This window comes from Chlorocebus sabaeus, chromosome X (assembly GCF_047675955.1).
Source record: "Chlorocebus sabaeus isolate Y175 chromosome X, mChlSab1.0.hap1, whole genome shotgun sequence".
Classification (NCBI taxonomy): domain Eukaryota; kingdom Metazoa; phylum Chordata; class Mammalia; order Primates; family Cercopithecidae; genus Chlorocebus; species Chlorocebus sabaeus.
In genome coordinates, this window is record NC_132933.1 from 3,760,421 (window position 1) to 3,768,927 (window position 8,507).

The window sequence follows — 8,507 nt, forward strand, 5'->3', positions numbered from 1 at the left end:
CAGGTTCCTCACCCAGGACACATGGATTCCAATGGATTTCAGCATCTCTTGCTGTCCTTCCCAGGAGGACCTGGGCACAGTGTGGCCAGATGTGAGTCTCCTTATGTCCTGTTCCCTATCAGGGATGTGAGCTCTTAATCTGAGTTTCTCAGGCCAGCAAAAGGGTGTGATCGAGGCCTTGCCAGGAGAAGGGTAAGGGCCCTGCATGAGCACAGAGGGGACCATCCACCACAAGAGGGTGGAGACCTCACAGATTCCAGCTTGCCCTCCTGTTAGCACTGGGGTCCTGAGGCTGTGCTTGCAGTCTGCACCCTGAGGGCCCATGCATTCCTCTTCCAGGAGCTCCGGGAAACAGACACTGAGGCCTTGGTCTGAGGCAGTGCCCTCCAGTCACAGAGCAGAGGAGATGCAGGTGTCTAGTGCCAGCAATGAATGTTTGCCCTGAATGCAAACTAATGGCCCCCACCGCCCCAGAACCCATGGGCCTCACCCTCTCTACCATCAGTCCTGCAGAATCAGCCTCTGCTTGCTTGTGTACCCTGAGGTGTCCTCTCACTTTTTCCTTCAGGTTCTCAGGGGACAGGCTGACCAGGATCACCAGGAGGCTCCAGAGGATCTCCAGGAGGTCCCAGAGGATCCCCAGGAGGCCCTAGAGAAGCACCAAAGGAGAAGATCTGTAAGTAAACCTTTGTTAGAGTCTCCAAGGTTCAGTTCTCAGTTGAGGCTCTCACATGCTCCCTCTCTCTCCAGGCCAGTGCGTATCCATTGCCCAGCTCCTGCCCACACTCCTGCCCTGACCAGAGTCATCATGTCTCTTGAACAGAAGAGTCAGCACTGCAAGCCTGAGGAAGGCCTTGAGGTCCAAGAAGAGGCCCTGGGCCTGGTGAGTGCGCAGGCTGCCGCTACTGAAGAGCAGGAGGCTGCGTCCTCCTCCTCTCCTCTGGTCCCAGGCACCCTGGGGAGGTGCCTGCTGCTGGGTAGCCAGGTCCTCTCCAGAGTCCTCAGGAAGCCTCTGCCTTCCCCACTGCCATTGATTTCACTCTATGGAGGTAATCCATTAAGGGTTCCAGAAACCAAGAAGAGGAGGGGCCAAGTACCTTTCCTGACCTGGAGTCCGTGTTCTGAGCAGCACTCAGTAAGAAGATGACTGACTTGATTCATTTTCTGCTTCTCAAGTATTGAGTCAAGGAGCCAGTCACAAAGACAGAAATGCTGGAGAGTGTCATCAAAAATTACAAGCACTATTTTCCTGTGATCTTCGGCAAAGCCTCCGAGTCCTTGCAGCTGGTCTTTGGCATTGACGTGAAGGAAGCGGAACCCACCAGCAACACCTACACCCTTGTCACCTGCCTGGGACTCCTATGATGGCCTGGTGGTTGATAATAATCAGATCATACCCAAGACGGGCCTCCTGATAATCGTCCTGGGCATGATCACAATGGAGGGCAAATGCGTCCCTGAGGAGAAAATCTGGGAGGAGCTGAGTGTGATGAAGGTGTACGTTGGGAGGGAGCACAGTGTCTGTGGGAAGCCCAGGAAGCTGCTCACCCAAGATTTGGTGCAGGAAAACTACCTGGAGTACCGGCAGGTGCCCGCCAGTGATCCCGTATGCTATGAGATACTCTGGGGTCCAAGGGCGCTTGCTGAAACCAGCTACTTGAAAGTCCTGGAGCATGTGGTCAGGGTCAATGCAAGAGTTCGCATTTCCTACCCATCCCTGCGTGAAGCAGCTTTGAGAGAGGAGGGAGAGGGAGTCTGAGCATGAGTTGCAGCCAGGGTCAGTGGGAGGGGGGCTGGACCAGTGCATCTTCCAGGGCTCCGTCCAGTAGTTTCCCCTGCCTTATGTGACATGAGGCCCATTCTTCACTCTTTGAAGAGAGCAGTCAGCATTCTTAGTAGTGGATTTCTGTTCTATCGGGTGACTTTGAGATTTATCTTTGTTTCCTTTTGGAATTATTCAAATGTTCCTTTTAATGGATGGTTGAATGAACTTCAGCATTCAAATTTATGAATGATAGTAGTCACACACAGTGCTGTTTACATAGTTTAGGAGTAAGAGTCTTGCTTTTTATTCAGATTGGGAAGTGCATTCTATTTTGTGAATTGGGACATAGTAACAGCAGTGGAATAAGTGTTCATTTAGAAATGTAAATGAGTTAGCAGTAAAATTGACGAGGTAAAGAAATTAAAAAATATTTAATTCTTGCCTTATACTCAGTCTATTCTGTAAATTCGTTTTTTAAAAATAATGCATACCTGGATTTCCTTGGCCTTTGAGAATGTAAGATAAATTAAATCTGAATAAATAATTCTTCTTGTTCACTGGCTCATTTCATCTCTATGCACTGAGCATTTGCTCTGTGGAAGGCCCTGGGTTAATAGTGGAGATGCTAAGGTAAGCCAGACTCACCCCTACCCACAGGGTAGTAAAGTCTAGGAGCAGCAGTCATATAATTAAGGTGGTGAAATGCCATCTAAGATGTAGAAAAAAAGTAAGAGAGGGGTGAGGGTGTGGTGCTCCAGGTGAGCGTTGTCCAGGTGTAAATGCCTTGTGTGGGGCCTTTTGGGCTTTGGGAAACTGCAGTTTCTTTGGAGGGAGCTGATTCTAATGAATTGGAGGGTTCCAGGGCCAGTTTCTCAGAGGGTGTGAGAAAAGCTCATAATGGAAAACTGAACAGTTCTTTTATGATGGTGGATGAACAGAGAAGAGTGGGGTAGGAATGGAAAGTGTCTTGTGTTTTAGTCCCAGTGCTGTTGAACACAGTACAAGAGCTAGGTGATGAACACTTATCATCTGAAAACGTTTCCTGAGAGAGAAGCATAAATCTCCCTGGAAAGGAGACCCAGAAGCCACTGGCCAGGTACTTTTCTGCCTGACTGAGAGAACTAGAGTTGACTCTATTAAAAATGAATTCTAGTTAGATTATCTCAAGTGCAGTTTGACTAGTTGTAAGCAAGGTGGTGACAAAATGAATGAAAATAGTTATTTGCATGGAGAAGCATCTGGGAGCGAGAGAAGGAGTTGGTCTCTGACTCAAAATCTAGGAACTTTGAGCTGCGTCTGGCTGCAGAAAACTCCCACATACCCAAATTTTGAAGTACATTTTCTAAGAGGTAACCACTTACTAAATTTTATGGATGGAACTTCATTTTTTGTCTAATTCATTTCTCTTTTCAGCACTGCACCATGTCACTCAGGTGACAAAAAAGAAGGACCTTGAGCACAAGATACTAAAAGCAGACCCGGAGGTGACAATGAGAATCAAACACCATTTAGGACTGGTGTATGCTGGGTTCCTCGAGACCTGACTGCCCAGATATGGTCATTTCTGTCTAGTCCCAGCACTTTCCGGAATTAAAGCACATTTCTCCTGGTCACTTTCATATTATTTGTCTGACTCTGGAACCTGGCCTGCTGAGCAGCTTGTCATTGGTCCCCACAGAGCAGCCTAGAATCACCTGCTTTCTTCCTGATAGGGAGCATTTATTCTCCCTGTAGAAGTCCTCTGGTTGTCCCATCTCTCATTCAGGAAGCCGTGTGATATCAACAACCATTTTGATACAAAAATTCACATGGGACAGTGACTTTTGGACATCTGGATACCTCTCTGGTTATCTTCGACACAGTCTCCAAGTGTTTTCCTAAGGGGTTGAGTAGGGTCTGACTTGCCATATTATCTATTAGTTCTTGGGATATCCCCCTGAAGTTGCACGAAGTTTGGAACCACCTTGATACTTGAAATCGGACTTTTACAGGGTGCTTTATTTGGAATTCACCTCTGAACACATGCACAGATGAATGGTCAAAAACCAAAGCTTCCTCATGAATATTAGGTGAGGAAACACTTTGGAAATCCCAGTGGAACAAACATCTACTTACTGAGGCTAAATTCCTAAATCTCTGGAGTCCCCCAGGAAGTGAAACCTAATTCCTTGGAATACATGCCAGCTCTCATGAAAAAGGAATAATTAAGCAGCCTTCTACTGCCTCTTGTCTGTTTAATTGCTCCATGGAAAAATACTGGCTTTCAGTGTTCCTAGGGGCACCTGACAGGTGTTCAGGCATGTGCAGAGTAGCAGAAACTCATAAGCTATGATTTCGATCAGGAATCAAATGGAGGAAAAAATTCTCAGCCTACTTAGTGGGAGCTAAATGATAAGAACTTATAAAACAGAGAAGGAAATAACAGACACTGGGGTCTACTTGAGTGGGGAGGGTGAGAGGAGGGAAAGAAGCAGAAAAGATAACTATTCTGTGCTGGGCTTAATACCTGGATGGCAAAATCTGTATAACAAATCTGTGTCACGTGTTTACCTATATAATAAACCTTCTCACGTACCCCCAAACCTAAAATAAAAGTTAAAAAAATAAAGGGTATTGCAAAGATAAGCCTTCCTGCTGAGAATTTCAAGATTCTGGGACAGTTGTGCTCCTATATTAGAAAGCATCTGTGACATACTAGATCCTTGAACAAGTTGGAGAACTTCAAGGCAAATTTGGCCTTCTTAGAAACTCCTCCTAGAAACGAGATGGATTGTGTAACACCAAATTATAATAGTTGCTTTTTATTGAGCACTTACTATGTAACAGTTTATGGGGGAAGCTATATTACTTACCCACATCTTGTCTTTCTCTCCTGTCTGGACACATGGGAACAGTAAAGTCCTCTTGCAGTTAGGAAGAGTAGTGTGACAACCCCTTACCACTGAAACATGAGCAGAAGCATTGTTTGTCACATCCAGGAATGTGAGAGTGACTGTGCCACTTTCCGCTTTCTCCGTCCTTTCAATGGCAAGACTGGCAGCTTCATCTTGAGATGATGGAATCACAAAGTGGAAGTAGCATGGATCCCTGGGTCACGTGAGAGTGTAGAGCCCCTGGCAAACTGTATCACAACTTATGTATGCATAAAATAAACTTGTGTCATGCCAATCAAATTTCAGCGTTTGTCTGATGCATCAGCTAGCAATTACTTTAACTACCATAGTTACCATTTCTGTTGTTAAGTATAAATATTTTGTATTTCAAAGGTAGTAGTTTGCATATTGTTATTGCAGAAATTATAGAAATTTATATAATTCACAATTTTCCCCTTTACAAAACTCCTCCACAGTTTATCCCCCTCATTAGAGGTCACAACAATTAACAATCTGGTGTGTATTATTTTAAAACTGACTCTAGGCTATTAATTGACAGATAAGCTATAACAATATATTGCTTTTATTTAATACACAAGAGTGATAACATACATATTGATCTGCCACTAGCCTTTGTGACTTCATAAAATGGATATGGGATCTTTCCACAACAGTATATATATAGATCTTGCTTTTGAAACTAATTTCTATAATTCTAAAGTAGGCATGCACCATAATTAAACTCTTTCTTCCTAATGGACACCAGTTGTTTCCCATTTGCTGTACGATGAATAGAATAAAATCAACATCTTTGAATATGAATTATTGGGCAAACATTAATGTTTTCTTATAAGAAATATATTAACATGGATGTTGGGTGAAAATGAAAAGAGTATAAATAGTTTAATATTTTATAAATATTTCTGAAATTTCATTGCAAAAATGCTGTACCAATTCACATTCTCATAAAAATCAAAAATGATTTGAAATTATGAAATATGGACAGGAGATTTCTCCTCTGCTTTCAGAAAGATTTGGTCAGAATGAACAGGAGCCTGGGAAGGAGAGCAGACAGGAGACCCTCAGCCCATGAGGGGCATTGGGAGGATCCAGGGGGACAGCAATTGCCAGAGTCCATGAGAGAGACCACATGTGAAACCAGGACCACAGAGCTTCAGGCAGGCTGACACTCAGCACTCTGAATCCAGAGTTCAGCCTGGTGGGGGCAGGGACCTGAGGGAGAGAAGGGGGAAGGTAGGAGGGAGAACAGGACAATGAACAAGAATAGGTTTGGGAAATCCAGGGACCATCATTACCAGCTGGAAGGGGCCACGTGATCTGAATGGGCAGGCTTGTTGACTGAATGCACCAGTGGGGTGCGGGACACTGCACCCTCCCTCAGAATCACCTTCCCTCTGTCAGGAAGAGTATGGCTGGCTCCCTGCATCATTCTGGGCGAGTTCCCTCTCTTGACCACTCCAATGCTCCTCTGCGTCCTTGCCAGCGTCCCAGGGCTGAGTGCTGTCTTCATGACTACTGTGGACTGGTGTTTTATCCCTGTGGACCCTCCATAGAGGCTGGGCTATGTGAGTGGGTTGCTGACTGATGACCAACAGCCAAGATGGGCCAGGAACACCATGTATTCCAGTGGCTTCCAAGATCTTGGCTCACAAGGGGGCAGATGTCTTGGGGCTGTGATCGCTGCCCTATGTTTCAACCATACACTGTCTAGGGTAGAGGGCTGGTCCAAGGTCTGGACACGGGAAGGTTGGATGGAACCCCTGTGGAAATGGCACCCTCCATTGTTGAGCTGACATGGACATGTGGGGTCCAATGCAGGAAGTATCATGCACCATCCTGTTGGGAGCGTCCTCATCTCCACATCGGTGTTTGGCCCTGGGGAGGAGGTGTCCACAGTGACACCTCAGCTGTAATTTCCATGAGAACTGTGAACTCAAGTGAGTACAGGTAAGGGAACTGTGGGTTTCTTCATGGAGGCAGGAGGCCCAGGTGGGGCAGAATCCAAGATTTGAATCAGTGAATTCTCATGCCTGGTAATTTCATTCATTCATTAGTTCATGCATGCATTCATTCATCCGGCAAACATTTATTGAACATATGCTGAGGACACACTAACTACAAAACAAAAGAAAATGGCTAGGCCCTTAATTTGTTCTGTGAAGGGTGTGGGGCAGATGGTGAGGTGGAAGGACATGAGCATTTTAGGAAGTGAGGGACTGGGAACTGATGGAGAGTATCTCTATTGATCTGATTTCTAGATGATGCTGTGCCCTTAGTTGAGAGTGACAGTGGAGGAGGAAAAGTTGGTGATGATTTGATGAGGAAGAGTGTGGAGGATGAGGTCTGTGTGTATTATGTAGTCGGATAGGTGCTGTAGCCTGTCCATGTGGAGCTATCGCATGAGCAGTAGGAAAATGGATCTGTCTATCTGGATAGGTGCCAGAGCTGGACATTAGGTTTGGCTGCATCAGTAGAAGTATTTTGAGGCTATAGGTTAAGGTAAAATCAAGTGATTATTGTGTAGATACTGGCTTACATGCTACATGATGCCATTCTGTCTCTTGAAAACACATTTATTTAGTAATCAAAATTACACTAAGCTTAATGAAGGAAGGAAGTGTACAGGAGGCTTGAAAGGGAGGAAGACCACTTCCAAAAATCCAAATAGAGAGTTTTTCCTATATATGTGTGTATACATTTGTGTATATACATATTTTTGTATGTATACATATATACAAAGATATATGTATATCTTTATATATACATGTATGTATATATGTACAAATATATGTATATAATTATGTATATAAACATGTACATTTGTATAAACAAATACATATGTGTAAATACATTTGTGTGAAGATATATAGTTGCATATATATTTCAGGTGGCTCGTATTGTATATAGATTTATATATCATCCATTTTCAGTGTCGTATCTGTTACATCATGCTACTTTTAGTGCTCTTGGCATCAGTTGTCCAAGATTAAGTGTATAACTACTAATACCCAGACACTTATCTCCTCTAACGTAGTGTGCTGTATTTGGCAGCTGGCTGCTCTATAGTAACTAAATAAAGATTATGACAAACAGAGCAAGGGGAAATAAGCAATCCCAGGTCACAGTACCTGGGGGTCAGTACTTCATGATGCATTCTGTATCTGGTTGGTGGAAAGTGGTTTTCAAAATTTTAGATGTGGAAACTCATTCCAATGGAAACCTTCCATAAAACTCCAGTCCATGAACATGGGGAAGACAGAGCAGTGTGGATGAAGTGAGGACTCTAATCCCATAGTCCTGTCCACCCAGCACCTTTTCTTCCCTCAGAGTATTGGGCCACCCTGACACCCCTGAGCACTACTGGGGCAGCTCTGTGCAAAATGCCCTTCCTTAGACATGGACTTTCTCATGCCCTCCAACAGGCATCTGTCTGTGTGGATGTCATTTTCTCTACTGCACAGAATCTCAACTTTGTTGCCAGGCACTGCCAAAAACTTGTGACCTTCCAAACTCTCCATTCTCTGTATATGCTACAATTCCATTTCTGATTTCCCAAGCTCCTCACTGTCTCCCCACACCCCATGCACTGACCTAAACACATATGGACACACACTGTCCTCCTGCTCACCTGTGCATTCTTTATTCTCAGCATGGGACTCACTCCCCTCCCTCCAACTCACCGTTCCCCCTTTGGAATTTACATAGGCTCTTCATTCCTGTTGACCCCAATCCCTGTCTTCACCTTCATTCCTAGCCCTGCTTCAAACTCTCTGGGAAAGGGGTCCCTAGTACTGCCTTTACCTTGTCACTTATCAGCACCAAATAACATGATAGGCATTTTCACTTAT

The 8,507-nt window shown here is 44.6% G+C and overlaps 1 pseudogene; it reads left to right on the forward strand.

Moving 5' to 3' along the window:
• The first annotated feature begins 808 nt into the window (after nt 1–808).
• Nucleotides 809–1,759, forward strand: LOC119620902 (melanoma-associated antigen 4-like; annotated as a pseudogene).
• Nucleotides 1,760–8,507: the final 6,748 nt, after the last annotated feature.